We start from the raw sequence: 21,841 nt of genomic DNA, 5'->3' as shown, positions 1-21,841 counted from the left end.
AGTCCTTTTTAATCGATTGTGAAACAAAATCTAAACGACATAATAAAAAGTCAACCGCACCACGGATTCCCAGACAGTCTCCCACACTGGTACTTGCGAGGCCTTAAGCTGTGTAACTTCTGCGGTCTGACGAGAGGAGGCACATTCAGCTTAGAATGGCCATTGACATTAAATGCTTTAATCCATAGTCCTTTTTAATCGATTGTGAAACAAAATCTAAACGACATAATAAAAATTCAACCGCACCACGGATTCCCAGACAGTTTCCCACACTGGTACTAGCGAGGCCTTAAGCTGTGTAACTTCTGCGTTCTGACGAGAGCAGGCACATTCAGCTTAGAATGGCCATTGACGTTAAATGCTTTAATCCATAGTCCTATTTAATCTATTGTGAAACAAAATCTAAACGACATAATAAAAAGTCAACCGCACCACGGATTCCCAGACAGTCTCCCACACTGGTACTAGCAAAGCCTTAAGCTGTGTAACTTCTGCGATCTGACGAGAGCAGGCACATTCAGCTTAGAATGGCCATTGACATTAAATGCTTTAATCCATAGTCCTTTTTAATCGATTGTGAAACAAAATCTAAACGACATAATAAAAAGTCAACCGCACCACGGATTCCCAGACAGTCTCCCACACTGGTACTAGCGAGGCCTTAAGCTGTGTAACTTCTGCGGTCTGACGAGAGCAGGCACATTCAGCTTAGAATGGCCATTGACATTAAATGCTTTAATCCATAGTCCTATTTAATCTATTGTGAAACAAAATCTAAACAACATAATAAAAAGTCAACCGCACCACGGATTCCCAGACAGTCTCCACACTGGTACTAGCGAGGTCTTAAGCTGTGTAACTTCTGCGATCTGACGAGAGCAGGGACATTCAGCTTAGAATGTCCATTGACATTAAATGCTTTAATCCATAGTCCTTTTTAATCGATTGTGAAACAAAATCTAAACGACATAATAAAAATTCAACCGCACCACGGATTACAAGACAGTCTCCCACACTGGTACTAGCGAGGCCTTAAGCTGTGTAACTGCTGCGTTCTGACGAGAGCAGGTACATTCAGCTTAGAATGGCCATTGACGTTAAATGCTTTAATCCATAGTCCTATTTAATCTATTGTGAAACAAAATCTAAACGACATAATAAAAAGTCAACCGCACCACGGATTCCCAGACACTCTCCCACACTGGTACTAGCGAGGGCTTAAGCTGTGTAACTTCTGCGATCTAACGAGAGCAGGCACATTCAGCTTAGAATTGCCATTGACATTAAATGCTTTAATCCATAGTCCTTTTTAATCGATTGTGAAACAAAATCTAAACGACATAATAAAAAGTCTACCGCACCACGGATTCCCAGACAGCCTCCCACACTGGTACTAGCGAGGCCTTAAGCTGTGTAACATCTGCGTTCTGACGAGAGCAGGCACATTCAGCTTAGAATGGCCATTGACGTTAAATGCTTTAATCCATAGTCCTATTTAATCTATTGTGAAACAAAATCTAAACGACATAATAAAAAGTCAACCGCACCATGGATTCCCAGACAGTCTCCCACACTGGTACTAGCGAGGCCTTAAGCTGTGTAATTTCTGCGATCTGACGAGAGCAGGCACATTCAGCTTAGAATGGCCATTGACATTAAATGCTTTAATCCATAGTCCTTTTTAATCGATTGTGAAACAAAATCTAAACGACATAATAAAAAGTCAACCGCACCACGGATTCCCAGACAGTCTCCCACACTGGTACTAGCGAGGCCTTAAGCTGTGTAACTTCTGCGTTCTGACGAGAGCAGGCACATTCAGCTTAGAATGGCCATTGACGTTAAATGCTTTAATCCATAGTCCTATTTTAATCTATTGTGAAACAAAATCTAAACGACATAATAAAAAGTCAACCGCACCACGGATTCCCAGACAGTCTCCCACACTGGTACTAGCGAGGCCTTAAGCTGTGTAACTTCTGCGATCTGACGAGAGCAGGCACATTCAGCTTAGAATGGCCATTGACATTAAATGCTTTAATCCATAGTCCTTTTTAATCGATTGTGAAACAAAATCTAAACGACATAATAAAAAGTCAACCGCACCACGGATTCCCAGACAGTCTCCCACACTGGTACTAGCGAGGCCTTAAGCTGTGTAACTTCTGCGATCTGACGAGAGCAGGCACATTCAGCTTAGAATGGCCATTGACGTTAAATGCTTTAATCCAAAGTCCTATTTAATCTATTGTGAAACAAAATCTAAACGACATAATCAAAAGTCAACCACACCACGGATTCCCAGACAGTCTCCCACACTGGTACTAGCGAGGCCTTAAGCTGTGTAACTTCTGCGATCTGACGAGAGCAGGCACATTCAGCTTAGAATGGCCATTGACATTAAACGCTTTAATCCATAGTACTTTTTAATCGATTGTGAAACAAAATCTAAACGACATAATAAAAAGTCAACCGCACCACGGATTCCCAGACAGTCTCCCACACTGGTACTAGCGAGGCCTTAAGCTGTGTAACTTCTGCGATCTGCCGAGAGCAGGAACATTCAGCTTAGAATGGCCATTGACATTAATGCTTTAATCCATAGTCCTTTTTAATCGATTGTGAAACAAAATCTAAACGACATAATAAAAAGTCAACCGCACCACGGATTCCCAGACAGTCTCCCACACTGGTACTAGCGAGTCCTTAAGCTGTGTAACTTCTGCGATCTGACGAGAGCAGGCACATTCAGCTTAGAATGGCCATTAACATAAAAGCCTTAATCCATAGTCCTTTTTAATCGATTGTGAAACAAAATCTAAACTACATAATAAAAGTCAACCGCACCACGGATTCCCAGACAGTCTCCCACACTGGTACTAGCGAGGCCTTAAGCTGTGTAACTTCTGCGATCTGACGAGAGGCAGGCACATTCAGCTTAGAATGGCCATTGACATTAAAAGCCTTAATCCATAGTCCTATTTAATCTATTGTGAAACAAAATCTAAACAAACATAGTAAAAAGTCAACCGCACCACGGATTCCCAGACAGTCTCCCACACTGGTACTAGCGAGGCCTTAAGCTGTGTAACTTCTGCGATCTGACGAGAGCAGGGACCTTCAGCTTAGAATGGCCATTGACATTAAATGCTTTAATCCATAGTCCTTTTTAATCGATTGTGAAACAAAATCTAAACGACATAATAAAAATTCAACCGCACCACGGATTCCCAGACAGTCTCCCACACTGGTACTAGCGAGGCCTTAAGCTGTGTAACTTCTGCGTTCTGACGAGAGCAAGCACATTCAGCTTAGAATGGCCATTGACGTTAAATGCTTTAATCCATAGTCCTATTTAATCTATTGTGAAACAAAATCTAAACGACATAATAAAAATTCAACCGCACCACGGATTACAAGAGAGTCTCCCACACTGGTACTAGCGAGGCCTTAAGCCTGTGTAACTGCTGCGTTCTGACGAGAGCAGGCACATTGAGCTTAGAATGGCCATTGACGTTAAATGCTTTAATCCATAGTCCTATTTAATCTATTGTGAAACAAAATCTAAACGACATAATAAAAAGTCAGCCGCACCACGGATTCCCAGACAGTCTCCCACACTGGTACTAGCGGGGCCTTAAGCTGTGTAACTTCTGCGATCTGACGAGAGCAGCACATTCAGCTTAGAATGGCCATAGACATTAAATGCTTTAATCCATAGTCCTTTTTAATCGATTGTGAAACAAATTCTAAACAACATAATATAAAGTCAACCGCACCACGGATTCCCAGACAGTCTCCCACACTGGTACTAGCGAGGCCTTAAGCTGTGTAAACTTCTGCGATCTGACGAGAGCAGGGACATTCAGCTTAGAATGGCCATTGACATCAAATGCTTTAATCCATAGTCCTTTTTAATCGATTGTGAAACAAAATCTAAACGACATAATAAAAATTCAACCACACCACGGATTCCCAGACAGTCTCCCACACTGGTACTAGCGAGGCCTTAAGCTGTGTAACTTCTGCGATCTGACGAGAGCAGGCACATTCAGCTTAGAATGGCCATTGACGTTAAATGCTTTACTCCATAGTCCTATTTAATCTATTGTGAAACAAAATGTAAACGACATAATAAAAAGTCAACCGCACCACGGATTCCCAGACAGTCTCCCACACTGGTACTAGCGAGGCGTTAAGCTGTGTAACTTCTGCAATCTAAGAGAGCTTGCACATTCAGCTTAGAATGGCCATTGACATTAAATGCTTTAATCCATAGTCCTTTTTAATCGATTGTGAAACAAAATCTAAACGACATAATAAAAAGTCAACCACACCACGGATTCCCAGACAGTCTCCCACACTGGTACTAGCGAGGCCTTAAGCTGTGTAACTTCTGCGATCTGACGAGAGCAGGCACATTCAGCTTAGAATGGCCATTGACATTAACCCCTTAATGACCGGGCCATTTTGCACGTTAATGACCAAGGATTATTTCTTGTTTTTCACGGTCGCATTCCAAGAGTCGTAACTCTTTTTTTATTCCGTCGACATAGCCGTATAAGGGCTTGTTTTTTCCGGGACGAGTTGTATTTTGTAATTGTACCATTTTTAGATGCTTACAATATATTGATTAACTTTTATTAACTTTATTTTAGGAGAGAATTGAAAATAAGCAGCTATTCCAGCATTGATTTTCACGTTATAAGTTTACGCCGTTTACTATGCAGCGTAAATAACATGTTAACTTTATTCTATGGGTCGGCACGATTACGGGGATACCAAATATGTATAGGTTTTATATGTTTTTTTCATGTTTGCACAATAAAAACCCTTTTAGAAAAAAATTACTTGTTTTTGCATCGCCGCATTCCAAGAGCCGTAACGTTTTTATTTTTCCGTCAATGTGGCCGTACGTGGGCTTGATTTTTGCGGGACAATGTGTAGTTTTCATTAGTACTATTTTGGGGTACATAGGACTTCTAGATTAACTTTTATTTTATTTTTTATGGGGGGAATGGGAGAAAAGAGAGAATTTTGCTGTTGTTTTTTGCGTTTTCTTTGGACGCCGTTCATCCGGCGGTTTAATTAATGTGTTCATTTTATTGGTCAAGATGTTACGATCGCGGGGATACCATATATGTGTATGTGTGATTTGTTTTGACCGTTTTATTAAATAAAAACCACTTTTTGGGGCAAAAAAGTAGTTTTATTTGACTTTGACTGTAATTTTTTTATTTTTTTGTTCACAAACTTTATTTAACTGTTTTACATTTTTTTTTTTTAGTCCCACCAGGGGACTTCACTATGCGATGTGCCGATCGCATATATAATGCTTTGGTATACTTCGTATACCAAAGCATTATTGCCTGTCAGTGTAAAACTGACAGGCAACCTGTTAGGTCATGCCTCTGGCATCGCCTAACAGGCAGATGCTGAAGACAGACCTGGGGGTCTTTGTTAGACCCCCGGCTGTCATGGAAACCCGACGGCGACCCGCGATTTGTTTGCGGGGGCGCCGATCGGGAGACAGAGGGAGTTCCCCTTCTGTCAAACACATTAAATGCCGCTGTCACTATTGACAGCGGCATTTAATGGGTTAAACTGCCGGAATCGGCGCGCGCTTCGATTCCGGCAGTTGCAGCAGGAGCCAGGCTGTGTATAACAGCCGTGCTCCTGCCGCTGATCGCGTGTGTACACTGGCAGTACCCGCGCGATCACAGGACGGATATATCCGTCCTCCTGCGCGAACTAGCAGCTGCTGAGGACGGATATATCCGTCCTTCGGCGTTAAGGGGTTAAAAGCCTTAATCCATAGTCCTATTTAATTTATTGTGAAACAAAATCTAAAACAACATAATAAAAAGTCAACCGCACCACGTATTCCCAGACAGTCTCCCACACTGGTACTAGCGAGGCCTTAAGCTGTGTAACTTCTGCGATCTGACGAGAACAGGGACATTCAGCTTAGAATGGCCATTGACATTAAATGCTTTAATACATAGTCCTTTTTAATCGATTGTGAAACAAAATCTAAACGACATAATAAAAATTCAACCGCACCACGGATTCCCAGACAGTTTCCCACACTGGTACTAGCGAGGCCTTAAGCTGTGTAACTTCTGCGTTCTGACGAGAGCAGGCACAATCAGCTTAGAATGGCCATTGACGTTAAATGCTTTAATCCATAGTCCTATTTAATCTATTGTGAAACAAAATCTAAACGACATAATAAAAAGTCAACCGCACCACGGATTCCCAGACAGTCTCCCACACTGGTACTAGCAAAGCCTTAAGCTGTGTAACTTCTGCGATCTGACGAGAGCAGGCACATTCAGCTTAGAATGGCCATTGACATTAAATGCTTTAATCCATAGTCCTTTTTAATCGATTGTGAAACAAAATCTAAACGACACAATAAAAATGTCAACCGCACCACGGATTCCCAGACAGTCTCCCACACTGGTACTAGCGAGGCCTTAAGCTGTGTAACTTCTGCGATCTGATGAGAGCAGGGACATTCAGCTTAGAATGTCCATTGACATTAAATGCTTTAATCCATAGTCCTTTTTAATCGATTGTGAAACAAAATCTAAACGACATAATAAAAATTCAACCGCACCACGGATTCCAAGACAGTCTCCCACACTGGTACTAGCGAGGCCTTAAGCTGTGTAACTTCTGCGTTCTGACGAGAGCAGGCACAATCAGCTTAGAATGGCCATTGACGTTAAATGCTTTAATCCATAGTCCTATTTAATCTATTGTGAAACAAAATCTAAACGACATAATAAAAAGTCAACCGCACCACGGATTCCCAGACAGTCTCCCACACTGGTACTAGCAAAGCCTTAAGCTGTGTAACTTCTGCGATCTGACGAGAGCAGGCACATTCAGCTTAGAATGGCCATTGACATTAAATGCTTTAATCCATAGTCCTTTTTAATCGATTGTGAAACAAAATCTAAACGACATAATAAAAAGTCAACCGCACCACGGATTCCCAGACAGTCTCCCACACTGGTACTTGCGAGGCCTTAAGCTGTGTAACTTCTGCGGTCTGACGAGAGGAGGCACATTCAGCTTAGAATGGCCATTGACATTAAATGCTTTAATCCATAGTCCTTTTTAATCGATTGTGAAACAAAATCTAAACGACATAATAAAAATTCAACCGCACCACGGATTCCCAGACAGTTTCCCACACTGGTACTAGCGAGGCCTTAAGCTGTGTAACTTCTGCGTTCTGACGAGAGCAGGCACATTCAGCTTAGAATGGCCATTGACGTTAAATGCTTTAATCCATAGTCCTATTTAATCTATTGTGAAACAAAATCTAAACGACATAATAAAAAGTCAACCGCACCACGGATTCCCAGACAGTCTCCCACACTGGTACTAGCAAAGCCTTAAGCTGTGTAACTTCTGCGATCTGACGAGAGCAGGCACATTCAGCTTAGAATGGCCATTGACATTAAATGCTTTAATCCATAGTCCTTTTTAATCGATTGTGAAACAAAATCTAAACGACATAATAAAAAGTCAACCGCACCACGGATTCCCAGACAGTCTCCCACACTGGTACTAGCGAGGCCTTAAGCTGTGTAACTTCTGCGGTCTGACGAGAGCAGGCACATTCAGCTTAGAATGGCCATTGACATTAAATGCTTTAATCCATAGTCCTTTTTAATCGATTGTGAAACAAAATCTAAACAACATAATAAAAACACAACCGCACCACGGATTCCCAGACAGTCTCCCACACTGGTACTAGCAAGGCCTTAAGATGTGTAACTTCTGCGATCTGACGAGAGCAGGGACATTCAGCTTAGAATGGCCATTGCCATTAAATGCTTTAATCCATAGTCCTTTTTAATCGATTGTGAAACAAAATCTAAACGACATAATAAAAATTCAACCGCACCACAGATTCCCAGACAGTCTCCCACACTGGTACTAGCGAGGCCTTAAGCTGTGTAACTTCTGCTTTCTGACGAGAGCAGGCACATTCAGCTTAGAATGGCCATTGACGTTAAATGCTTTAATCCATAGTCCTATTTAATCTATTGTGAAACAAAATCTAAACGACATAATAAAAAGTCAACCGCACCATGGATTCCCAGACAGTCTCCCACACTGGTACTAGCGAGGCCTTAAGCTGTGTAATTTCTGCGATCTGACGAGAGCAGGCACATTCAGCTTAGAATGGCCATTGACATTAAATGCTTTAATCCATAGTCCTTTTTAATCGATTGTGAAACAAAATCTAAACGACATAATAAAAATTCAACCGCTCCACGGATTCCCAGACAGTTTCCCACACTGGTACTAGCGAGGACTTAAGCTGTGTAACTTCTGCGATCTGACGAGAGCAGGCACATTCAGCTTAGAATGGCCATTGACGTTAAATCCTTTAATCCATAGTCCTATTTAATCTATTGTGAAACAAAATCTAAACGACATAATAAAAAGTCAACCGCACCACGGATTCCCAGACAGTCTCCCACACTGGTACTAGCGAGGCGTTAAGCTGTGTAACTTCTGCGATCTAACGAGAGCAGGCACATTCAGCTTAGAATGGCCATTGACGTTAAATGCTTTAATCCAAAGTCCTATTTAATCTATTGTGAAACAAAATCTAAACGACATAATCAAAAGTCAACCACACCACGGATTCCCAGACAGTCTCCCACACTGGTACTAGCGAGGCCTTAAGCTGTGTAACTTCTGCGATCTGACGAGAGCAGGCACATTCAGCTTAGAATGGCCATTGACATTAAATGCTTTAATCCATAGTACTTTTTAATCGATTGTGAAACAAAATCTAAACGACATAATAAAAAGTCAACCGCACCACGGATTCCCAGACAGTCTCCCAGACTGGTACTAGCGAGGCCTTAAGCTGTGTAACTTCTGCGATCTGACGAGAGCAGGGACATTCAGCTTAGAATGGCCATTGACATTAAATGCTTTAATCCATAGTCCTTTTTAATCGATTGTGAAACAAAATCTAAACGACATAATAAAAAGTCAACCGCACCACGGCTTCCCAGACAGTCTCCCACACTGGTACTAGCGAGTCCTTAAGCTGTGTAACTTCTGCGATCTGACGAGAGCAGGCACATTCAGCTTAGAATGGCCATTAACATTAAAAGCCTTAATCCATAGTCCTTTTTAATCGATTGTGAAACAAAATCTAAACTACATAATAAAAAGTCAACCGCACCACGGATTCCCAGACAGTCTCCCACACTGGTACTAGCGAGGCCTTAAGCTGTGTAACTTCTGCGATCTGACGAGAGCAGGCACATTCAGCTTAGAATGGCCATTAACATTAAAAGCCTTAATCCATAGTCCTATTTAATCTATTGTGAAACAAAATCTAAACGACATAATAAAAAGTCAACCGCACCACGGATTCCCAGACAGTCTCCCACACTGGTACTAGCGAGGCCTTAAGCTGTGTAACTTCTGCGATCTGACGAGAGCAGGCACATTCAGCTTAGAATGGCCATTGACATTAAAAGCCTTAATCCATAGTCCTATTTAATCTATTGTGAAACAAAATCTAAACAACATAGTAAAAAGTCAACCGCACCACGGATTCCCAGACAGTCTCCCACACTGGTACTAGCGAGGCCTTAAGCTGTGTAACTTCTGCGATCTGACGAGAGCAGGGACCTTCAGCTTAGAATGGCCATTGACATTAAATGCTTTAATCCATAGTCCTTTTTAATCGATTGTGAAACAAAATCTAAACGACATAATAAAAATTCAACCGCACCACGGATTCCCAGACAGTCTCCCACACTGGTACTAGCGAGGCCTTAAGCTGTGTAACTTCTGCGTTCTGACGAGAGCAGGCACATTCAGCTTAGAATGGCCATTGACGTTAAATGCTTTAATCCATAGTCCTATTTAATCTATTGTGAAACAAAATCTAAACGACATAATAAAAAGTCAACCGCACCATGGATTCCCAGACAGTCTCCCACACTGGTACTAGCGAGGCCTTAAGCTGTGTAACTTCTGCGATCTGACGAGAGCAGGCACATTCAGCTTAGAATGGCCATTGACATTAAATGCTTTAATCCATAGTCCTATTTAATCTATTGTGAAACAAAATCTAAACGACATAATAAAAAGTCAACCGCACCATGGATTCCCAGACAGTCTCCCACACTGGTACTAGCGAGGCGTTAAGCTGTGTAACTTCTGCGATCTAACAAGAGCAGGGACATTCAGCTTAGAATGGCCATTGACATTAAAGGCTTTAATCCATAGTCCTTTTTAATCGATTGTGAAACAAAATCTAAACGACACAATAAAAATTCAACCGCACCACGGATTCCCAGACAGTCTCCCACACTGGTACTAGCGAGGCCTTAAGCTGTGTAACTTCTGCGATCTGACGAGAGCAGGCACATTCAGCTTAGAATGGCCATTGACATTAAATCCTTTAATCCATAGTCCTATTTAATCTATTGTGAAACAAAATCTAAACGACATAATAAAAAGTCAACCGCACCACGGATTGCCAGACAGTCTCCCACACTGGTACTAGCGAGGCGTTAAGCTGTGTAATTTCTGCGATCTAACGAGAGCAGGCACATTCAGCTTAGAATGGCCATTGACATTAAATGCTTTAATCCATAGTCCTTTTTAATCGATTGTGAAACAAAATCTAAACGACATAATAAAAAGTCAACCGCACCACGGATTCCCAGACAGTCTCCCACACTGGTACTAGCGAGGCCTTAAGCTGTGTAACTTCTGCGATCTGACGAGAACAGGCACATTCAGCTTAGAATGGCCATTAACGTTAAAAGCCTTAATCCATAGTCCTATTTAATCTATTGTGAAACAAAATCTAAACGACATAATAAAAAGTCAACCGCACCACGGATTCCCAGACAGTCTCCCACACTGGTACTAGCGAGGCGTTAAGCTGTGTAACTTCTGCGATCTAACAAGAGCAGGGACATTCAGCTTAGAATGGCCATTGACATTAAAGGCTTTAATCCATAGTCCTTTTTAATCGATTGTGAAACAAAATCTAAACGACACAATAAAAATTCAACCGCACCACGGATTCCCAGACAGTCTCCCACACTGGTACTAGCGAGGCCTTAAGCTGTGTAACTTCTGCGTTCTGACCAGAGGAGGCACATTCAGCTTAGAATGGCCATTGACGTTAAATGCTTTAATCCATAGTCCTATTTAATCTATTGTGAAACAAAATCTAAACGACATAATCAAAAGTCAACCACACCACGGATTCCCAGACAGTCTCCCACACTGGTACTAGCGAGGCCTTAAGCTGTGTAACTTCTGCGATCTAAAGAGAGCAGGCACATTCAGCTTAGAATGGCCATTGACATTAAATGCTTTAATCCATAGTACTTTTTAATCGATTGTGAAACAAAATCTAAACGACATAATAAAAAGTCAACCGCACCACGGATTCCCAGACAGTCTCCCACACTGGTACTAGCGAGGCCTTAAGCTGTGTAACTTCTGCGATCTGACGAGAGCAGGGACATTCAGCTTAGAATGGCCATTGACATTAAATGCTTTAATCCATAGTCCTTTTTAATCGATTGTGAAACAAAATCTAAACGACATAATAAAAAGTCAACCGCACCACGGATTCCCAGACAGTCTCCCACACTGGTACTAGCGAGGCGTTAAGCTGTGTAACTTCTGCGATCTAACAAGAGCAGGGACATTCAGCTTAGAATGGCCATTGACATTAAATGCTTTAATCCATAGTACTTTTTAATCGATTGTGAAACAAAATCTAAACGACATAATAAAAAGTCAACCGCACCACGGATTCCCAGACAGTCTCCCACACTGGTACTAGCGAGGCCTTAAGCTGTGTAACTTCTGCGATCTGACGAGAGCAGGGACATTCAGCTTAGAATGGCCATTGACATTAAAGGCTTTAATCCATAGTCCTTTTTAATCGATTGTGAAACAAAATCTAAACGACACAATAAAAATTCAACCGCACCACGGATTCCCAGACAGTCTCCCACACTGGTACTAGCGAGGCCTTAAGCTGTGTAACTTCTGCGTTCTGACCAGAGGAGGCACATTCAGCTTAGAATGGCCATTGACGTTAAATGCTTTAATCCATAGTCCTATTTAATCTATTGTGAAACAAAATCTAAACGACATAATCAAAAGTCAACCACACCACGGATTCCCAGACAATCTCCCACACTGGTACTAGCGAGGCCTTAAGCTGTGTAACTTCTGCGATCTAAAGAGAGCAGGCACATTCAGCTTAGAATGGCCATTGACATTAAATGCTTTAATCCATAGTACTTTTTAATCGATTGTGAAACTAAATCTCAACGACATAATAAAAAGTCAACCGCACCACGGATTCCCAGACAGTCTTCCACACTGGTACTAGCGAGGCCTTAAGCTGTGTAACTTCTGCGATCTGACGAGAGCAGGGACATTCAGCTTAGAATGGCCATTGACATTAAATGCTTTAATCCATAGTCCTTTTTAATCGATTGTGAAACAAAATCTAAACGACATAATAAAAAGTCAACCGCACCACGGATTCCCAGACAGTCTCCCACACTGGTACTAGCGAGGCGTTAAGCTGTGTAACTTCTGCGATCTAACAAGAGCAGGGACATTCAGCTTAGAATGGCCATTGACATTAAATGCTTTAATCCATAGTACTTTTTAATCGATTGTGAAACAAAATCTAAACGACATAATAAAAAGTCAACCGCACCACGGATTCCCAGACAGTCTCCCACACTGGTACTAGCGAGGCCTTAAGCTGTGTAACTTCTGCGATCTGACGAGAGCAGGGACATTCAGCTTAGAATGGCCATTGACATTAAATGCTTTAATTCATAGTCCTTTTTAATCGATTGTGAAACAAAATCTAAACGACATAATAAAAAGTCAACCGCACCACGGATTCCCAGACAGTCTCCCACACTGGTACTAGCGAGTCCTTGAGCTGTGTAACTTCTGCGATCTGACGAGAGCAGGCACATTCAGCTTAGAATGGCCATTGACGTTAAATGCTTTAATCCATAGTCCTATTTAATCTATTGTGAAACAAAATCTAAACGACTTAATAAAAAGTCAACCGCACCACGGATTCCCAGACAGTCTCCCACACTGGTACTAGCGAGGCCTTAAGCTGTGTAACTTCTGCGATCTGACGAGAGCAGGCACATTCAGCTTAGAATGGCCATTAACATTAAATGCTTTAATCCATAGTCCTTTTTAATCGATTGTGAAACAAAATCTAAACGACATAATAAAAAGTCAACGTACCATGGATTCCCAGACAGTCTCCCACACTGGTACTAGCGAGGCCTAAAGCTGTGTAACTTCTGCGATCTGACGAGAGCAGGCACATTCAGCTTAGAATGGCCACTGACATTAAATCCTTTAATCCATAGTCCTATTTAATCTATTGTGAAACAAAATCTAAACGACATAATAAAAAGTCAACCGCACCACGGATTCCCAGACAGTCTCCCACACTGGTACTAGCGAGGCGTTAAGCTGTGTAACTTCTGCGATCTAACGAGAGCAGGCACATTCAGCTTAGAATGGCCATTGACATTAAATGCTTTAATCCATAGTCCTTTTTAATCGATTGTGAAACAAAATCTAAACGACATAATAAAAGGTCAACCGCACCACGGATTCCCAGACAGTCTCCCACACTGGTACTAGCGAGGCCTTAAGCTGTGTAACTTCTGCGATCTGACGAGAGCATGCACATTCAGCTTAGAATGGCCATTAACATTAAAAGCCTTAATCCATAGTCCTATTTAATCTATTGTGAAACAAAATCGAAACAACATAATAAAAAGTCAACCGCACCACGAATTCCCAGACAGTCTCCCACACTGGTACTAGCGAGGGCTTAAGCTGTGTAACTTCTGCGATCTGACGAGAGCAGGCACATTCAGCTTAGAATGGCCATTGACATTAAAAGCCTTAATCCATAGTCCTATTTAATCTATTGTGAAACAAAATCTAAACAACATAATAAAAAGACAACCGCACCACGGATTCCCAGACAGTCTCCCACACTGGTACTAGCGAGGCGTTAAGCTGTGTAACTTCTGCGATCTGACGAGAGCAGGGACATTCAGCTTAGAATGGCCATTGACATTAAAGGCTTTAATCCATAGTCCTTTTTAATCGATTGTGAAAAAAAATCTAAACGACATAATAAAAATTCAACCGCACCACGGATTCCCAGACAGTCTCCCACACTGGTACTAGCGAGGCCTTAAGCTGTGTAACTTCTGCGTTCTGACCAGAGCAGGCACATTCAGCTTAGAATGGCCATTGACGTTAAATGCTTTAATCCATAGTCCTATTTAATCTATTGTGAAACAAAATCTAAACGACATAATAAAAAGTCAACCACACCACGGATTCCCAGACAGTCTCCCACACTGGTACTAGCGAGGCCTTAAGCTGTGTAACTTCTGCGATCTGACGAGAGCAGGCACATTCAGCTTAGAATGGCCATTGACATTAAATGCTTTAATCCATAGTACTTTTTAATCGATTGTGAAACAAAATCTAAACGACATAATAAAAAGTCAACCGCACCACGGATTCCCAGACAGTCTCCCACACTGGTACTAGCGAGGCCTTAAGCTGTGTAACTTCTGCGATCTGACAAGAGCAGGGACATTCAGCTTAGAATGGCCATTGACATTAAATGCTTTAATCCATAGTCCTTTTTAATCGATTGTGAAACAAAATCTAAACGACATAATAAAAAGTCAACCGCACCATGGATTCCCAGACAGTCTCCCACACTGGTACTAGCGAGGCCTTAAGCTGTGTAACTTCTGCGATCCGACGAGAGCAGGGACATTCAGCTTAGAATGGCCATTGACATTAAATGCTTTAATCCATAGTCCTTTTTAATCGATTGTGAAACAAAATCTAAACGACATAATAAAAATTCAACCGCACCACGGATTCCCAGACAGTCTCCCACACTGGTACTAGCGAGGACTTAAGCTGTGTAACTTCTGCGATCTGACGAGAGCAGGCACATTCAGCTTAGAATGGCCATTGACGTTAAATCCTTTAATCCATAGTCCTATTTAATCTATTGTGAAACAAAATCTAAACGACATAATAAAAAGTCAACCGCACCACGGATTCCCAGACAGTCTCCCACACTGGTACTAGCGAGGCGTTAAGCTGTGTAACTTCTGCGATCTAACGAGAGCAGGCACATTCAGCTTAGAATGGCCATTGACATTAAATGCTTTAATCCATAGTCCTTTTTAATCGATTGTGAAACAAAATCTAAACGACATAATAAAAAGTCAACTGCACCACGGATTCCCAGACAGTCTCCCACACTGGTACTAGCGAGGCCTTAAGCTGTGTAACTTCTGCGATCTGACGAGAGGAGGCACATTCAGCTTAGAATGGCCATTGACGTTAAATGCTTTAATCCATAGTACTTTTTAATCGATTGTGAAACAAAATCTAAACGACATAATAAAAAGTCAACCGCACCACGGATTCACAGACAGTCTCCCACACTGGTATTAGCGAGGCTTTAAGCTGTGTAACTTCTGCGATCTGACGAGAGCAGGGACATTCAGCTTAGAATGGCCATTGACATTAAACGCTTTAATCCATAGTCCTTTTTAATCGATTGTGAAACAAAATCTAAACGACATAATAAATATTCAACCGCACCACGGATTCCCAGACAGTCTCCAACACTGGTACTAGAGAGGCCTTAAGCTGTGTAACTTCTGCGATCTGACGAGAGCATGCACATTCAGCTTAGAATTGCCATTGACGTTAAATGCTTTAATCCATAGTCCTATTTAATCGATTGTGAAACAAAATCTAAACGACATAATAAAAAGTCAACCGCACCACGGATTCCCAGACAGTCTCCCACACTGGTACTAGCGAGACCTTAAGCTGTGTAACTTCTGCGATCTGACGAGAGCAGGCACATTCAGCTTAGAATGGCCATTGACATTAAAAGCCTTAATCCATAGTCCTATTTAATCTATTGTGAAACAAAATCTAAACAACATAATAAAAAGTCAACCGCACCACGGATTCCCAGACAGTCTCCCACACTGGTACTAGCGAGGCCTTAAGCTGTGTAACTTCTGCGATCTGACGAGAGCAGGGACATTCAGCTTAGAATGGCCATTGACATTAAATGCTTTAATCCATAGTCCTTTTTAATCGATTGTGAAACAAAATCTAAACGACATAATAAAAATTCAAATGCACCTAGGATTCCCAGACAGTCTCCCACACTGGTACTAGCGAGGGCTTAAGCTGTGTAACTTCTGCGATCTGACGAGAGAAGGCACATTCAGCTTAGAATGGCCATTGACATTAAATGCTTTAATCCATAGTCCTTTTTAATCGATTGTGAAACAAAATCTAAACGACATAATAAAAAGTCAACCACACCACGGATTCACAGACAGTCTCCCACACTGGTACTAGCGAGGCCTTAAGCTGTGTAACTTCTGCCATCTGACGAGAGCAGGGACATTCAGTTTAGAATGGCCATTGACTTTAAACGCTTTAATCCATAGTCCTTTTTAATCGATTGTGAAACAAAATCTAAACGACATAATAAAAATTCAACCGCACCACGGATTCCCAGACAGTCTCCCACACTGGTACTAGCGAGGCCTTAAGCTGTGTAACTTCTGCGATCTGACGAGAGCATGCACATTCAGCTTAGAATGGCCATTGACGTTAAATGCTTTAATCCATAGTCCTATTTAATCGATTGTGAAACAAAATCTAAACGACATAATAAAAAGTCAACCGCACCACGGATTCCCAGACAGTCTCCCACACTGGTACTAGCGAGGCCTTAAGCTGTGTAACTTCTGTGATCTAACGAGAGCAGGCACATTCAGCTTAGAATGGCCATTGACATTAAATGCTTTAATCCATAGTCCTTTTTAATCGATTGTGAAACAAAATCTAAACGCCATAATAAAAAGTCAACCGCACCACGGATTCCCAGACAGTCTCCCACACTGGTACTAGCGAGGCCTTAAGCTGTGTAACTTCTGCGATCTGACGAGAGCAGGCACATTGAGCTTAGAATGGCCATTGACATTAAATGCTTTAATCCATAGTCCTTTTTAATCGATTGTGAAACAAAATCTAAACGACATAATAAAAAGTCAACCACACTACGGATTCCCAGACAGTCTCCCACACTAGTACTAGCGAGGCCTTAAGCTGTGTAACTTCTGCGTTCTGACCAGAGCAGGCACATTCAGCTTAGAATGGCCATTGACGTTAAATGCTTTAATCCATAGTCCTATTTAATCTATTGTGAAACAAAATCTAAACGACATAATAAAAAGTCAACCACACCACGGATTCCCAGACAGTCTCCCACACTGGTACTAGCGAGGCCTTAAGCTGTGTAACTTCTGCGATCTGACGAGAGCAGGCACATTCAGCTTAGAATGGCCATCGACATTAAATGCTTTAATCCATAGTACTTTTTAATCGATTGTGAAACAAAATGTAAACGACATAATAAAAAGTCAACCGCACCACGGATTCCCAGACAGTCTCCCACACCGGTACTAGCGAGTCCTTAAGCTGTGTAACTTCTGCGATCTGACGAGAGCAGGGACATTCAGCTTAGAATGGCCATTGACATTAAATGCTTTAATCCATAGTCCTTTTTAATCGATTGTGAAACAAAATCTAAACGACAAAATAAAAAGTCAACCGCACCATGGATTCCCAGACAGTCTCCCACACTGGTACTAGCGAGGCCTTAAGCTGTGTAACTTCTGCGATCTGACGAGAGCAGGGACATTCAGCTTAGAATGGCCATTGACATTAAATGCTTTATTCCATAGTCCTTTTTAATCGATTGTGAAACAAAATCTAAACGACATAATAAAAATTCAACCGCACCACGGATTCCCAGACAGTCTCCCACACTGGTACTAGCGAGGACTTAAGCTGTGTAACGTCTGCGATCTGACGAGAGCAGGCACATTCAGCTTAGAATGGCCATTGACACTAAATCCTTTAATCCATAGTCCTATTTAATCTATTGTGAAACAAAATCTAAACGACATAATAAAAAGTCAACCGCACCACGGATTCCCAGACAGTCTCCCACACTGGTACTAGCGAGGCCTTAAGCTGTGTAACTTCTGCGATCTGACGAGAGCAGGCACATTCAGCTTAGAATGGCCATTAACATTAAAAGCCTTAATCCATAGTCCTATTTAATCTATTGTGAAACAAAATCTAAACAACATAATAAAAAGTCAACCGCACCACGGATTCCCAGACAGTCTCCCACACTGGTACTAGCGAGGGCTTAAGCTGTGTAACTTCTGCGATCTGACGAGAGGAGGCACATTCAGCTTAAAATGGCCATTGACATTAAATGCTTTAATCCATAGTCCTTTTTAATCGATTGTGAAACAAAAATCTAAACGACATAATAAAAAGTCAACCGCACCACGGATTCCCAGACAGTCTCCCACACTGGTACTAGCGAGGCCTTAAGCTGTGTAACTTCTGCGATCTGACGAGAGCAGGCACATTCAGCTTAGAATTGCCATTGACATTAAAAGCCTTAATCCATAGTCCTATTTAATCTATTGTGAAACAAAATCTAAACAACATAGTAAAAAGACAACCGCACCACGGACTCCCTGACAGTCTCCCACACTGGTACTAGCGAGGCCTTAAGCTGTGTAACTTCTGCGATCTGACGAGAGCAGGGACATTCAGCTTAGAATGGCCATTGACATTAAATGCTTTAATCCATAGTCCTTTTTAATCGATTGTGAAACAAAATCTAAACGACATAATAAAAATTCAACCGCACCACGGATTCCCAGACAGTCTCCCACACTGGTACTAGCGAGGCCTTAAGCTGTGTAACTTCTGCGTTCTGACGAGAGCAGGCACATTCAGCTTAGAATGGCCATTGACGTTAAATGCTCTAATCCATAGTCCTATTTAATCTATTGTGAAACAAAATCTAAACGACATAATAAAAAGTCAGCCGCACCACGGATTCCCAGACAGTCTCCCACACTGGTACTAGCGAGGCCTTAAGCTGTGTAACTTCTGCGATCTGACGAGAGCAGGCACATTCAGCTTAGAATAGCCATTGACATTAAATGCTTTAATCCATAGTCCTTTTTAATCGATTGTGAAACAAAATCTAAACGACATAATAAAAAGTCAACCGCACCACGGATTCCCAGACAGTCTCCCACACTGGTACTAGCGAGGCCTTAAGCTGTGTAACTTCTGCGTTCTGACGAGAGCAGGCACATTCAGCTTAGAATGGCCATTGACGTTAAATGCTTTAATCCATAGTCCTATTTAATCTATTGTGAAACAAAATCTAAACGACATAATAAAAAGTCAACCGCACCACGGATTCCCAGACAGTCTCCCACACTGGTACTAGCGAGGCCTTAAGCTGTGTAACTTCTGCGACCTGACGAGAGCAGGCACATTCAGCTTAGAATGGCCATTGACATTAAATGCTTTAATCCATAGTCCTTTTTAATCGATTGTGAAACAAAATCTAAACGACATAATAAAAAGTCAACCGCACCATGGATTCCCAGACAGTCTCCCACACTGGTACTAGCGAGGCCTTAAGCTGTGTAACTTCTGCGATCTGACGAGAGCAGGCACATTCAGCTTAGAATGGCCATTGACATTAAATGCTTTAATCCATAGTCCTTTTTAATCGATTGTGAAACAAAATCTAAACGACATAATAAAAAGTCAACCGCACCACGGATTCACAGACAGTCTCCCACACTGGTACTAGCGAGGCCTTAAGCTGTGTAACTTCTGCGATCTGACGAGAGCAGGGACATTCAGCTTAGAATGGCCATTGACATTAAACGCTTTAATCCATAGTCCTTTTTAATCGATTGTGAAACAAAATCTAAACGACATAATAAAAATTCAACCACACCACGGATTCCCAGACAGTCTCCCACACTGGTACTAGCGAGGCCTTAAGCTGTGTAACTTCTGCGATTTGACGAGAGCTGGCACATTCAGCTTAGAATTGCCATTGACGTTAAATGCTTTAATCCATAGTCCTATTTAATCTATTGTGAAACAAAATCTAAACGACATAATAAAAAGTCAACCGCACCACGGATTCCCAGACAGTCTCCCACACTGGTTCTAGCGAGGCGTTAAGCTGTGTAACTTCTGTGATCTAACGAGAGCATGCACATTCAGCTTAGAATGGCCATTGACAGTAAATGCTTTAATACATAGTCCTATTTAATCTATTGTGAAACAAAATCTAAACGACATAATAAGAAGTCAACCGCACCACGGATTCCCAGACAGTCTGCCACACTGGTACTAGCGAGGCCTTAAGCTGTGTAACTTCTGCGATATGACGAGAGCAGGTACATTCAGCTTAGAATGGCCATTGACATTAAAAGCCTTAATCCATAGTCCTATTTAATCTATTGTGAAATAAAATCTAAACAACATAATAAAAAGTCAACCACACCACGGATTCCCAGACAGTCTCCCACACTGGTACTAGCAAGGCCTTAAGCTATGTAACTTCTGCGATCTGACGAGAGCAGGGACATTCAGCTTAGAATGGCCATTGACATTAAATGCTTTAATCCATAGTCCTTTTTAATCGATTGTGAAACAAAATCTAAACGACATAATAAAAATTCAACAGCACCACGGATTCCCAGACAGTCTCCCACACTGGTACTAGCGAGGCCTTAAGCTGTGTAACTTCTGCGATCTGACGAGAGCAGGCACATTCAGCTTAGAATGGCCATTGACATTAAATGCTTTAATCCATAGTCCTTTTTAAACGATTGTGAAACAAAATCTAAACGACATAATAAAAAGTCAACCGCACCACGGATTCCCAGACAGTCTCCCACACTGGTACTAGCGAGGCGTTAAGGTGTGTAACTTCTGCGATCTGACGAGAGCAGGCACATTCAGCTTAGAATGGCCATTAACATTAAAAGCCTTAATCCATAGTCCTATTTAATCTATTGTGAAACAAAATCTAAACAACATAATAAAAAGTCAACCGCACCACGGATTCCCAGACAGTCTCCCACACTGGTACTAGCGAGGGCTTAAGCTGTGTAACTTCTGCGATCTGACGAGAGGAGGCACATTCAGCTTAAAATGGCCATTGACATTAAATGCTTTAATCCATAGTCCTTTTTAATCGATTGTGAAACAAAAATCTAAACGACATAATAAAAAGTCAACCGCACCACGGATTCCCAGACAGTCTCCCACACTGGTACTAGCGAGGCCTTAAGCTGTGTAACTTCTGCGATCTGACGAGAGCAGGCACATTCAGCTTAGAATGGCCATTGACATTAAAAGCCTTAATCCATAGTACTTTTTAATCGATTGTGAAACAAAATCTAAACGACATAATAAAAAGTCAACCGCACCACGGATTCCCAGACAGTCTCCCACACTGGTACTAGCGAGGCCTTAAGCTGTGTAACTTCTGCGATCTGACGAGAGCAGGGACATTCAGCTTAGAATGGCCATTGACATTAAATGCTTTAATTCATAGTCCTTTTTAATCGATTGTGAAACAAAATCTAAACGACATAATAAAAAGTCAACCGCACCACGGATTCCCAGACAGTCTCCCACACTGGTACTAGCGAGTCCTTAAGCTGTGTAACTTCTGCGATCTGACGAGAGCAGGCACATTCAGCTTAGAATGGCCATTGACGTTAAATGCTTTAATCCATAGTCCTATTTAATCTATTGTGAAACA

General features: G+C 41.8%; 87 pseudogenes; all 87 read right to left on the bottom strand.

Annotated features, from left to right (window-relative positions):
• Positions 1–48: 48 nt before the first annotated feature.
• Positions 49–167, bottom strand: LOC142703366 (5S ribosomal RNA; annotated as a pseudogene).
• Positions 168–234: 67 nt separating this feature from the next.
• On the bottom strand, positions 235–353 carry LOC142703291 (5S ribosomal RNA; annotated as a pseudogene).
• A 67-nt stretch (positions 354–420) lies between these two features.
• Positions 421–539, bottom strand: LOC142703288 (5S ribosomal RNA; annotated as a pseudogene).
• A 67-nt stretch (positions 540–606) lies between these two features.
• LOC142703383 (5S ribosomal RNA) lies at positions 607–725 on the bottom strand (annotated as a pseudogene).
• Positions 726–977: 252 nt separating this feature from the next.
• On the bottom strand, positions 978–1,096 carry LOC142703371 (5S ribosomal RNA; annotated as a pseudogene).
• A 253-nt stretch (positions 1,097–1,349) lies between these two features.
• Positions 1,350–1,468, bottom strand: LOC142703324 (5S ribosomal RNA; annotated as a pseudogene).
• Positions 1,469–1,535: 67 nt separating this feature from the next.
• Positions 1,536–1,654, bottom strand: LOC142703276 (5S ribosomal RNA; annotated as a pseudogene).
• A 67-nt stretch (positions 1,655–1,721) lies between these two features.
• On the bottom strand, positions 1,722–1,840 carry LOC142703387 (5S ribosomal RNA; annotated as a pseudogene).
• A 68-nt stretch (positions 1,841–1,908) lies between these two features.
• LOC142703340 (5S ribosomal RNA) lies at positions 1,909–2,027 on the bottom strand (annotated as a pseudogene).
• Positions 2,028–2,094: 67 nt separating this feature from the next.
• LOC142703328 (5S ribosomal RNA) lies at positions 2,095–2,213 on the bottom strand (annotated as a pseudogene).
• Positions 2,214–2,280: 67 nt separating this feature from the next.
• LOC142703398 (5S ribosomal RNA) lies at positions 2,281–2,399 on the bottom strand (annotated as a pseudogene).
• Positions 2,400–2,466: 67 nt separating this feature from the next.
• Positions 2,467–2,585, bottom strand: LOC142703298 (5S ribosomal RNA; annotated as a pseudogene).
• Positions 2,586–2,651: 66 nt separating this feature from the next.
• Positions 2,652–2,770, bottom strand: LOC142703349 (5S ribosomal RNA; annotated as a pseudogene).
• Positions 2,771–2,835: 65 nt separating this feature from the next.
• LOC142703317 (5S ribosomal RNA) lies at positions 2,836–2,955 on the bottom strand (annotated as a pseudogene).
• A 68-nt stretch (positions 2,956–3,023) lies between these two features.
• Positions 3,024–3,142, bottom strand: LOC142703410 (5S ribosomal RNA; annotated as a pseudogene).
• Positions 3,143–3,209: 67 nt separating this feature from the next.
• LOC142703294 (5S ribosomal RNA) lies at positions 3,210–3,328 on the bottom strand (annotated as a pseudogene).
• A 439-nt stretch (positions 3,329–3,767) lies between these two features.
• LOC142703341 (5S ribosomal RNA) lies at positions 3,768–3,887 on the bottom strand (annotated as a pseudogene).
• Positions 3,888–3,954: 67 nt separating this feature from the next.
• Positions 3,955–4,073, bottom strand: LOC142703315 (5S ribosomal RNA; annotated as a pseudogene).
• Positions 4,074–4,325: 252 nt separating this feature from the next.
• Positions 4,326–4,444, bottom strand: LOC142703397 (5S ribosomal RNA; annotated as a pseudogene).
• A 1,421-nt stretch (positions 4,445–5,865) lies between these two features.
• LOC142703399 (5S ribosomal RNA) lies at positions 5,866–5,984 on the bottom strand (annotated as a pseudogene).
• Positions 5,985–6,051: 67 nt separating this feature from the next.
• LOC142703313 (5S ribosomal RNA) lies at positions 6,052–6,170 on the bottom strand (annotated as a pseudogene).
• Positions 6,171–6,237: 67 nt separating this feature from the next.
• On the bottom strand, positions 6,238–6,356 carry LOC142703287 (5S ribosomal RNA; annotated as a pseudogene).
• Positions 6,357–6,424: 68 nt separating this feature from the next.
• Positions 6,425–6,543, bottom strand: LOC142703303 (5S ribosomal RNA; annotated as a pseudogene).
• A 67-nt stretch (positions 6,544–6,610) lies between these two features.
• On the bottom strand, positions 6,611–6,729 carry LOC142703326 (5S ribosomal RNA; annotated as a pseudogene).
• Positions 6,730–6,796: 67 nt separating this feature from the next.
• On the bottom strand, positions 6,797–6,915 carry LOC142703286 (5S ribosomal RNA; annotated as a pseudogene).
• A 67-nt stretch (positions 6,916–6,982) lies between these two features.
• Positions 6,983–7,101, bottom strand: LOC142703365 (5S ribosomal RNA; annotated as a pseudogene).
• Positions 7,102–7,168: 67 nt separating this feature from the next.
• On the bottom strand, positions 7,169–7,287 carry LOC142703289 (5S ribosomal RNA; annotated as a pseudogene).
• A 67-nt stretch (positions 7,288–7,354) lies between these two features.
• LOC142703285 (5S ribosomal RNA) lies at positions 7,355–7,473 on the bottom strand (annotated as a pseudogene).
• Positions 7,474–7,540: 67 nt separating this feature from the next.
• Positions 7,541–7,659, bottom strand: LOC142703382 (5S ribosomal RNA; annotated as a pseudogene).
• A 253-nt stretch (positions 7,660–7,912) lies between these two features.
• On the bottom strand, positions 7,913–8,031 carry LOC142703355 (5S ribosomal RNA; annotated as a pseudogene).
• A 67-nt stretch (positions 8,032–8,098) lies between these two features.
• On the bottom strand, positions 8,099–8,217 carry LOC142703275 (5S ribosomal RNA; annotated as a pseudogene).
• Positions 8,218–8,284: 67 nt separating this feature from the next.
• Positions 8,285–8,403, bottom strand: LOC142703358 (5S ribosomal RNA; annotated as a pseudogene).
• Positions 8,404–8,470: 67 nt separating this feature from the next.
• On the bottom strand, positions 8,471–8,589 carry LOC142703339 (5S ribosomal RNA; annotated as a pseudogene).
• A 67-nt stretch (positions 8,590–8,656) lies between these two features.
• LOC142703396 (5S ribosomal RNA) lies at positions 8,657–8,775 on the bottom strand (annotated as a pseudogene).
• A 67-nt stretch (positions 8,776–8,842) lies between these two features.
• LOC142703407 (5S ribosomal RNA) lies at positions 8,843–8,961 on the bottom strand (annotated as a pseudogene).
• Positions 8,962–9,028: 67 nt separating this feature from the next.
• On the bottom strand, positions 9,029–9,147 carry LOC142703347 (5S ribosomal RNA; annotated as a pseudogene).
• A 67-nt stretch (positions 9,148–9,214) lies between these two features.
• Positions 9,215–9,333, bottom strand: LOC142703388 (5S ribosomal RNA; annotated as a pseudogene).
• Positions 9,334–9,400: 67 nt separating this feature from the next.
• On the bottom strand, positions 9,401–9,519 carry LOC142703292 (5S ribosomal RNA; annotated as a pseudogene).
• A 67-nt stretch (positions 9,520–9,586) lies between these two features.
• On the bottom strand, positions 9,587–9,705 carry LOC142703409 (5S ribosomal RNA; annotated as a pseudogene).
• A 67-nt stretch (positions 9,706–9,772) lies between these two features.
• LOC142703405 (5S ribosomal RNA) lies at positions 9,773–9,891 on the bottom strand (annotated as a pseudogene).
• Positions 9,892–9,958: 67 nt separating this feature from the next.
• Positions 9,959–10,077, bottom strand: LOC142703283 (5S ribosomal RNA; annotated as a pseudogene).
• A 253-nt stretch (positions 10,078–10,330) lies between these two features.
• On the bottom strand, positions 10,331–10,449 carry LOC142703417 (5S ribosomal RNA; annotated as a pseudogene).
• Positions 10,450–10,702: 253 nt separating this feature from the next.
• Positions 10,703–10,821, bottom strand: LOC142703415 (5S ribosomal RNA; annotated as a pseudogene).
• A 439-nt stretch (positions 10,822–11,260) lies between these two features.
• On the bottom strand, positions 11,261–11,379 carry LOC142703300 (5S ribosomal RNA; annotated as a pseudogene).
• Positions 11,380–11,446: 67 nt separating this feature from the next.
• LOC142703381 (5S ribosomal RNA) lies at positions 11,447–11,565 on the bottom strand (annotated as a pseudogene).
• A 253-nt stretch (positions 11,566–11,818) lies between these two features.
• On the bottom strand, positions 11,819–11,937 carry LOC142703380 (5S ribosomal RNA; annotated as a pseudogene).
• A 253-nt stretch (positions 11,938–12,190) lies between these two features.
• Positions 12,191–12,309, bottom strand: LOC142703350 (5S ribosomal RNA; annotated as a pseudogene).
• A 67-nt stretch (positions 12,310–12,376) lies between these two features.
• On the bottom strand, positions 12,377–12,495 carry LOC142703284 (5S ribosomal RNA; annotated as a pseudogene).
• A 253-nt stretch (positions 12,496–12,748) lies between these two features.
• Positions 12,749–12,867, bottom strand: LOC142703379 (5S ribosomal RNA; annotated as a pseudogene).
• Positions 12,868–12,934: 67 nt separating this feature from the next.
• LOC142703329 (5S ribosomal RNA) lies at positions 12,935–13,053 on the bottom strand (annotated as a pseudogene).
• Positions 13,054–13,120: 67 nt separating this feature from the next.
• On the bottom strand, positions 13,121–13,239 carry LOC142703386 (5S ribosomal RNA; annotated as a pseudogene).
• Positions 13,240–13,491: 252 nt separating this feature from the next.
• Positions 13,492–13,610, bottom strand: LOC142703338 (5S ribosomal RNA; annotated as a pseudogene).
• A 67-nt stretch (positions 13,611–13,677) lies between these two features.
• On the bottom strand, positions 13,678–13,796 carry LOC142703310 (5S ribosomal RNA; annotated as a pseudogene).
• Positions 13,797–13,863: 67 nt separating this feature from the next.
• On the bottom strand, positions 13,864–13,982 carry LOC142703278 (5S ribosomal RNA; annotated as a pseudogene).
• Positions 13,983–14,049: 67 nt separating this feature from the next.
• On the bottom strand, positions 14,050–14,168 carry LOC142703362 (5S ribosomal RNA; annotated as a pseudogene).
• Positions 14,169–14,235: 67 nt separating this feature from the next.
• Positions 14,236–14,354, bottom strand: LOC142703331 (5S ribosomal RNA; annotated as a pseudogene).
• A 67-nt stretch (positions 14,355–14,421) lies between these two features.
• On the bottom strand, positions 14,422–14,540 carry LOC142703395 (5S ribosomal RNA; annotated as a pseudogene).
• A 67-nt stretch (positions 14,541–14,607) lies between these two features.
• Positions 14,608–14,726, bottom strand: LOC142703306 (5S ribosomal RNA; annotated as a pseudogene).
• Positions 14,727–14,793: 67 nt separating this feature from the next.
• Positions 14,794–14,912, bottom strand: LOC142703342 (5S ribosomal RNA; annotated as a pseudogene).
• Positions 14,913–14,979: 67 nt separating this feature from the next.
• On the bottom strand, positions 14,980–15,098 carry LOC142703344 (5S ribosomal RNA; annotated as a pseudogene).
• Positions 15,099–15,165: 67 nt separating this feature from the next.
• LOC142703337 (5S ribosomal RNA) lies at positions 15,166–15,284 on the bottom strand (annotated as a pseudogene).
• Positions 15,285–15,351: 67 nt separating this feature from the next.
• Positions 15,352–15,470, bottom strand: LOC142703346 (5S ribosomal RNA; annotated as a pseudogene).
• Positions 15,471–15,909: 439 nt separating this feature from the next.
• Positions 15,910–16,028, bottom strand: LOC142703414 (5S ribosomal RNA; annotated as a pseudogene).
• Positions 16,029–16,095: 67 nt separating this feature from the next.
• LOC142703377 (5S ribosomal RNA) lies at positions 16,096–16,214 on the bottom strand (annotated as a pseudogene).
• A 439-nt stretch (positions 16,215–16,653) lies between these two features.
• On the bottom strand, positions 16,654–16,772 carry LOC142703351 (5S ribosomal RNA; annotated as a pseudogene).
• Positions 16,773–16,839: 67 nt separating this feature from the next.
• Positions 16,840–16,958, bottom strand: LOC142703302 (5S ribosomal RNA; annotated as a pseudogene).
• Positions 16,959–17,025: 67 nt separating this feature from the next.
• Positions 17,026–17,144, bottom strand: LOC142703277 (5S ribosomal RNA; annotated as a pseudogene).
• Positions 17,145–17,211: 67 nt separating this feature from the next.
• Positions 17,212–17,330, bottom strand: LOC142703361 (5S ribosomal RNA; annotated as a pseudogene).
• Positions 17,331–17,397: 67 nt separating this feature from the next.
• On the bottom strand, positions 17,398–17,516 carry LOC142703416 (5S ribosomal RNA; annotated as a pseudogene).
• A 67-nt stretch (positions 17,517–17,583) lies between these two features.
• Positions 17,584–17,702, bottom strand: LOC142703348 (5S ribosomal RNA; annotated as a pseudogene).
• A 67-nt stretch (positions 17,703–17,769) lies between these two features.
• LOC142703309 (5S ribosomal RNA) lies at positions 17,770–17,888 on the bottom strand (annotated as a pseudogene).
• Positions 17,889–17,955: 67 nt separating this feature from the next.
• LOC142703369 (5S ribosomal RNA) lies at positions 17,956–18,074 on the bottom strand (annotated as a pseudogene).
• Positions 18,075–18,141: 67 nt separating this feature from the next.
• LOC142703385 (5S ribosomal RNA) lies at positions 18,142–18,260 on the bottom strand (annotated as a pseudogene).
• A 254-nt stretch (positions 18,261–18,514) lies between these two features.
• LOC142703402 (5S ribosomal RNA) lies at positions 18,515–18,633 on the bottom strand (annotated as a pseudogene).
• Positions 18,634–18,700: 67 nt separating this feature from the next.
• LOC142703330 (5S ribosomal RNA) lies at positions 18,701–18,819 on the bottom strand (annotated as a pseudogene).
• Positions 18,820–18,886: 67 nt separating this feature from the next.
• LOC142703404 (5S ribosomal RNA) lies at positions 18,887–19,005 on the bottom strand (annotated as a pseudogene).
• Positions 19,006–19,072: 67 nt separating this feature from the next.
• Positions 19,073–19,191, bottom strand: LOC142703311 (5S ribosomal RNA; annotated as a pseudogene).
• Positions 19,192–19,258: 67 nt separating this feature from the next.
• Positions 19,259–19,377, bottom strand: LOC142703375 (5S ribosomal RNA; annotated as a pseudogene).
• A 67-nt stretch (positions 19,378–19,444) lies between these two features.
• On the bottom strand, positions 19,445–19,563 carry LOC142703411 (5S ribosomal RNA; annotated as a pseudogene).
• A 67-nt stretch (positions 19,564–19,630) lies between these two features.
• On the bottom strand, positions 19,631–19,749 carry LOC142703282 (5S ribosomal RNA; annotated as a pseudogene).
• A 67-nt stretch (positions 19,750–19,816) lies between these two features.
• On the bottom strand, positions 19,817–19,935 carry LOC142703296 (5S ribosomal RNA; annotated as a pseudogene).
• A 439-nt stretch (positions 19,936–20,374) lies between these two features.
• Positions 20,375–20,493, bottom strand: LOC142703360 (5S ribosomal RNA; annotated as a pseudogene).
• A 67-nt stretch (positions 20,494–20,560) lies between these two features.
• LOC142703354 (5S ribosomal RNA) lies at positions 20,561–20,679 on the bottom strand (annotated as a pseudogene).
• Positions 20,680–20,746: 67 nt separating this feature from the next.
• On the bottom strand, positions 20,747–20,865 carry LOC142703400 (5S ribosomal RNA; annotated as a pseudogene).
• A 440-nt stretch (positions 20,866–21,305) lies between these two features.
• On the bottom strand, positions 21,306–21,424 carry LOC142703316 (5S ribosomal RNA; annotated as a pseudogene).
• A 67-nt stretch (positions 21,425–21,491) lies between these two features.
• LOC142703376 (5S ribosomal RNA) lies at positions 21,492–21,610 on the bottom strand (annotated as a pseudogene).
• Positions 21,611–21,677: 67 nt separating this feature from the next.
• Positions 21,678–21,796, bottom strand: LOC142703320 (5S ribosomal RNA; annotated as a pseudogene).
• Positions 21,797–21,841: the final 45 nt, after the last annotated feature.

Source organism: Rhinoderma darwinii, unplaced genomic scaffold (genome assembly GCF_050947455.1).
Source record: "Rhinoderma darwinii isolate aRhiDar2 unplaced genomic scaffold, aRhiDar2.hap1 Scaffold_2741, whole genome shotgun sequence".
Lineage (NCBI taxonomy): Eukaryota > Metazoa > Chordata > Amphibia > Anura > Rhinodermatidae > Rhinoderma > Rhinoderma darwinii.
The sequence above is the reverse complement of the archived record's forward strand: the minus strand, read 5'-3'. Positions and strand labels throughout refer to the sequence as shown.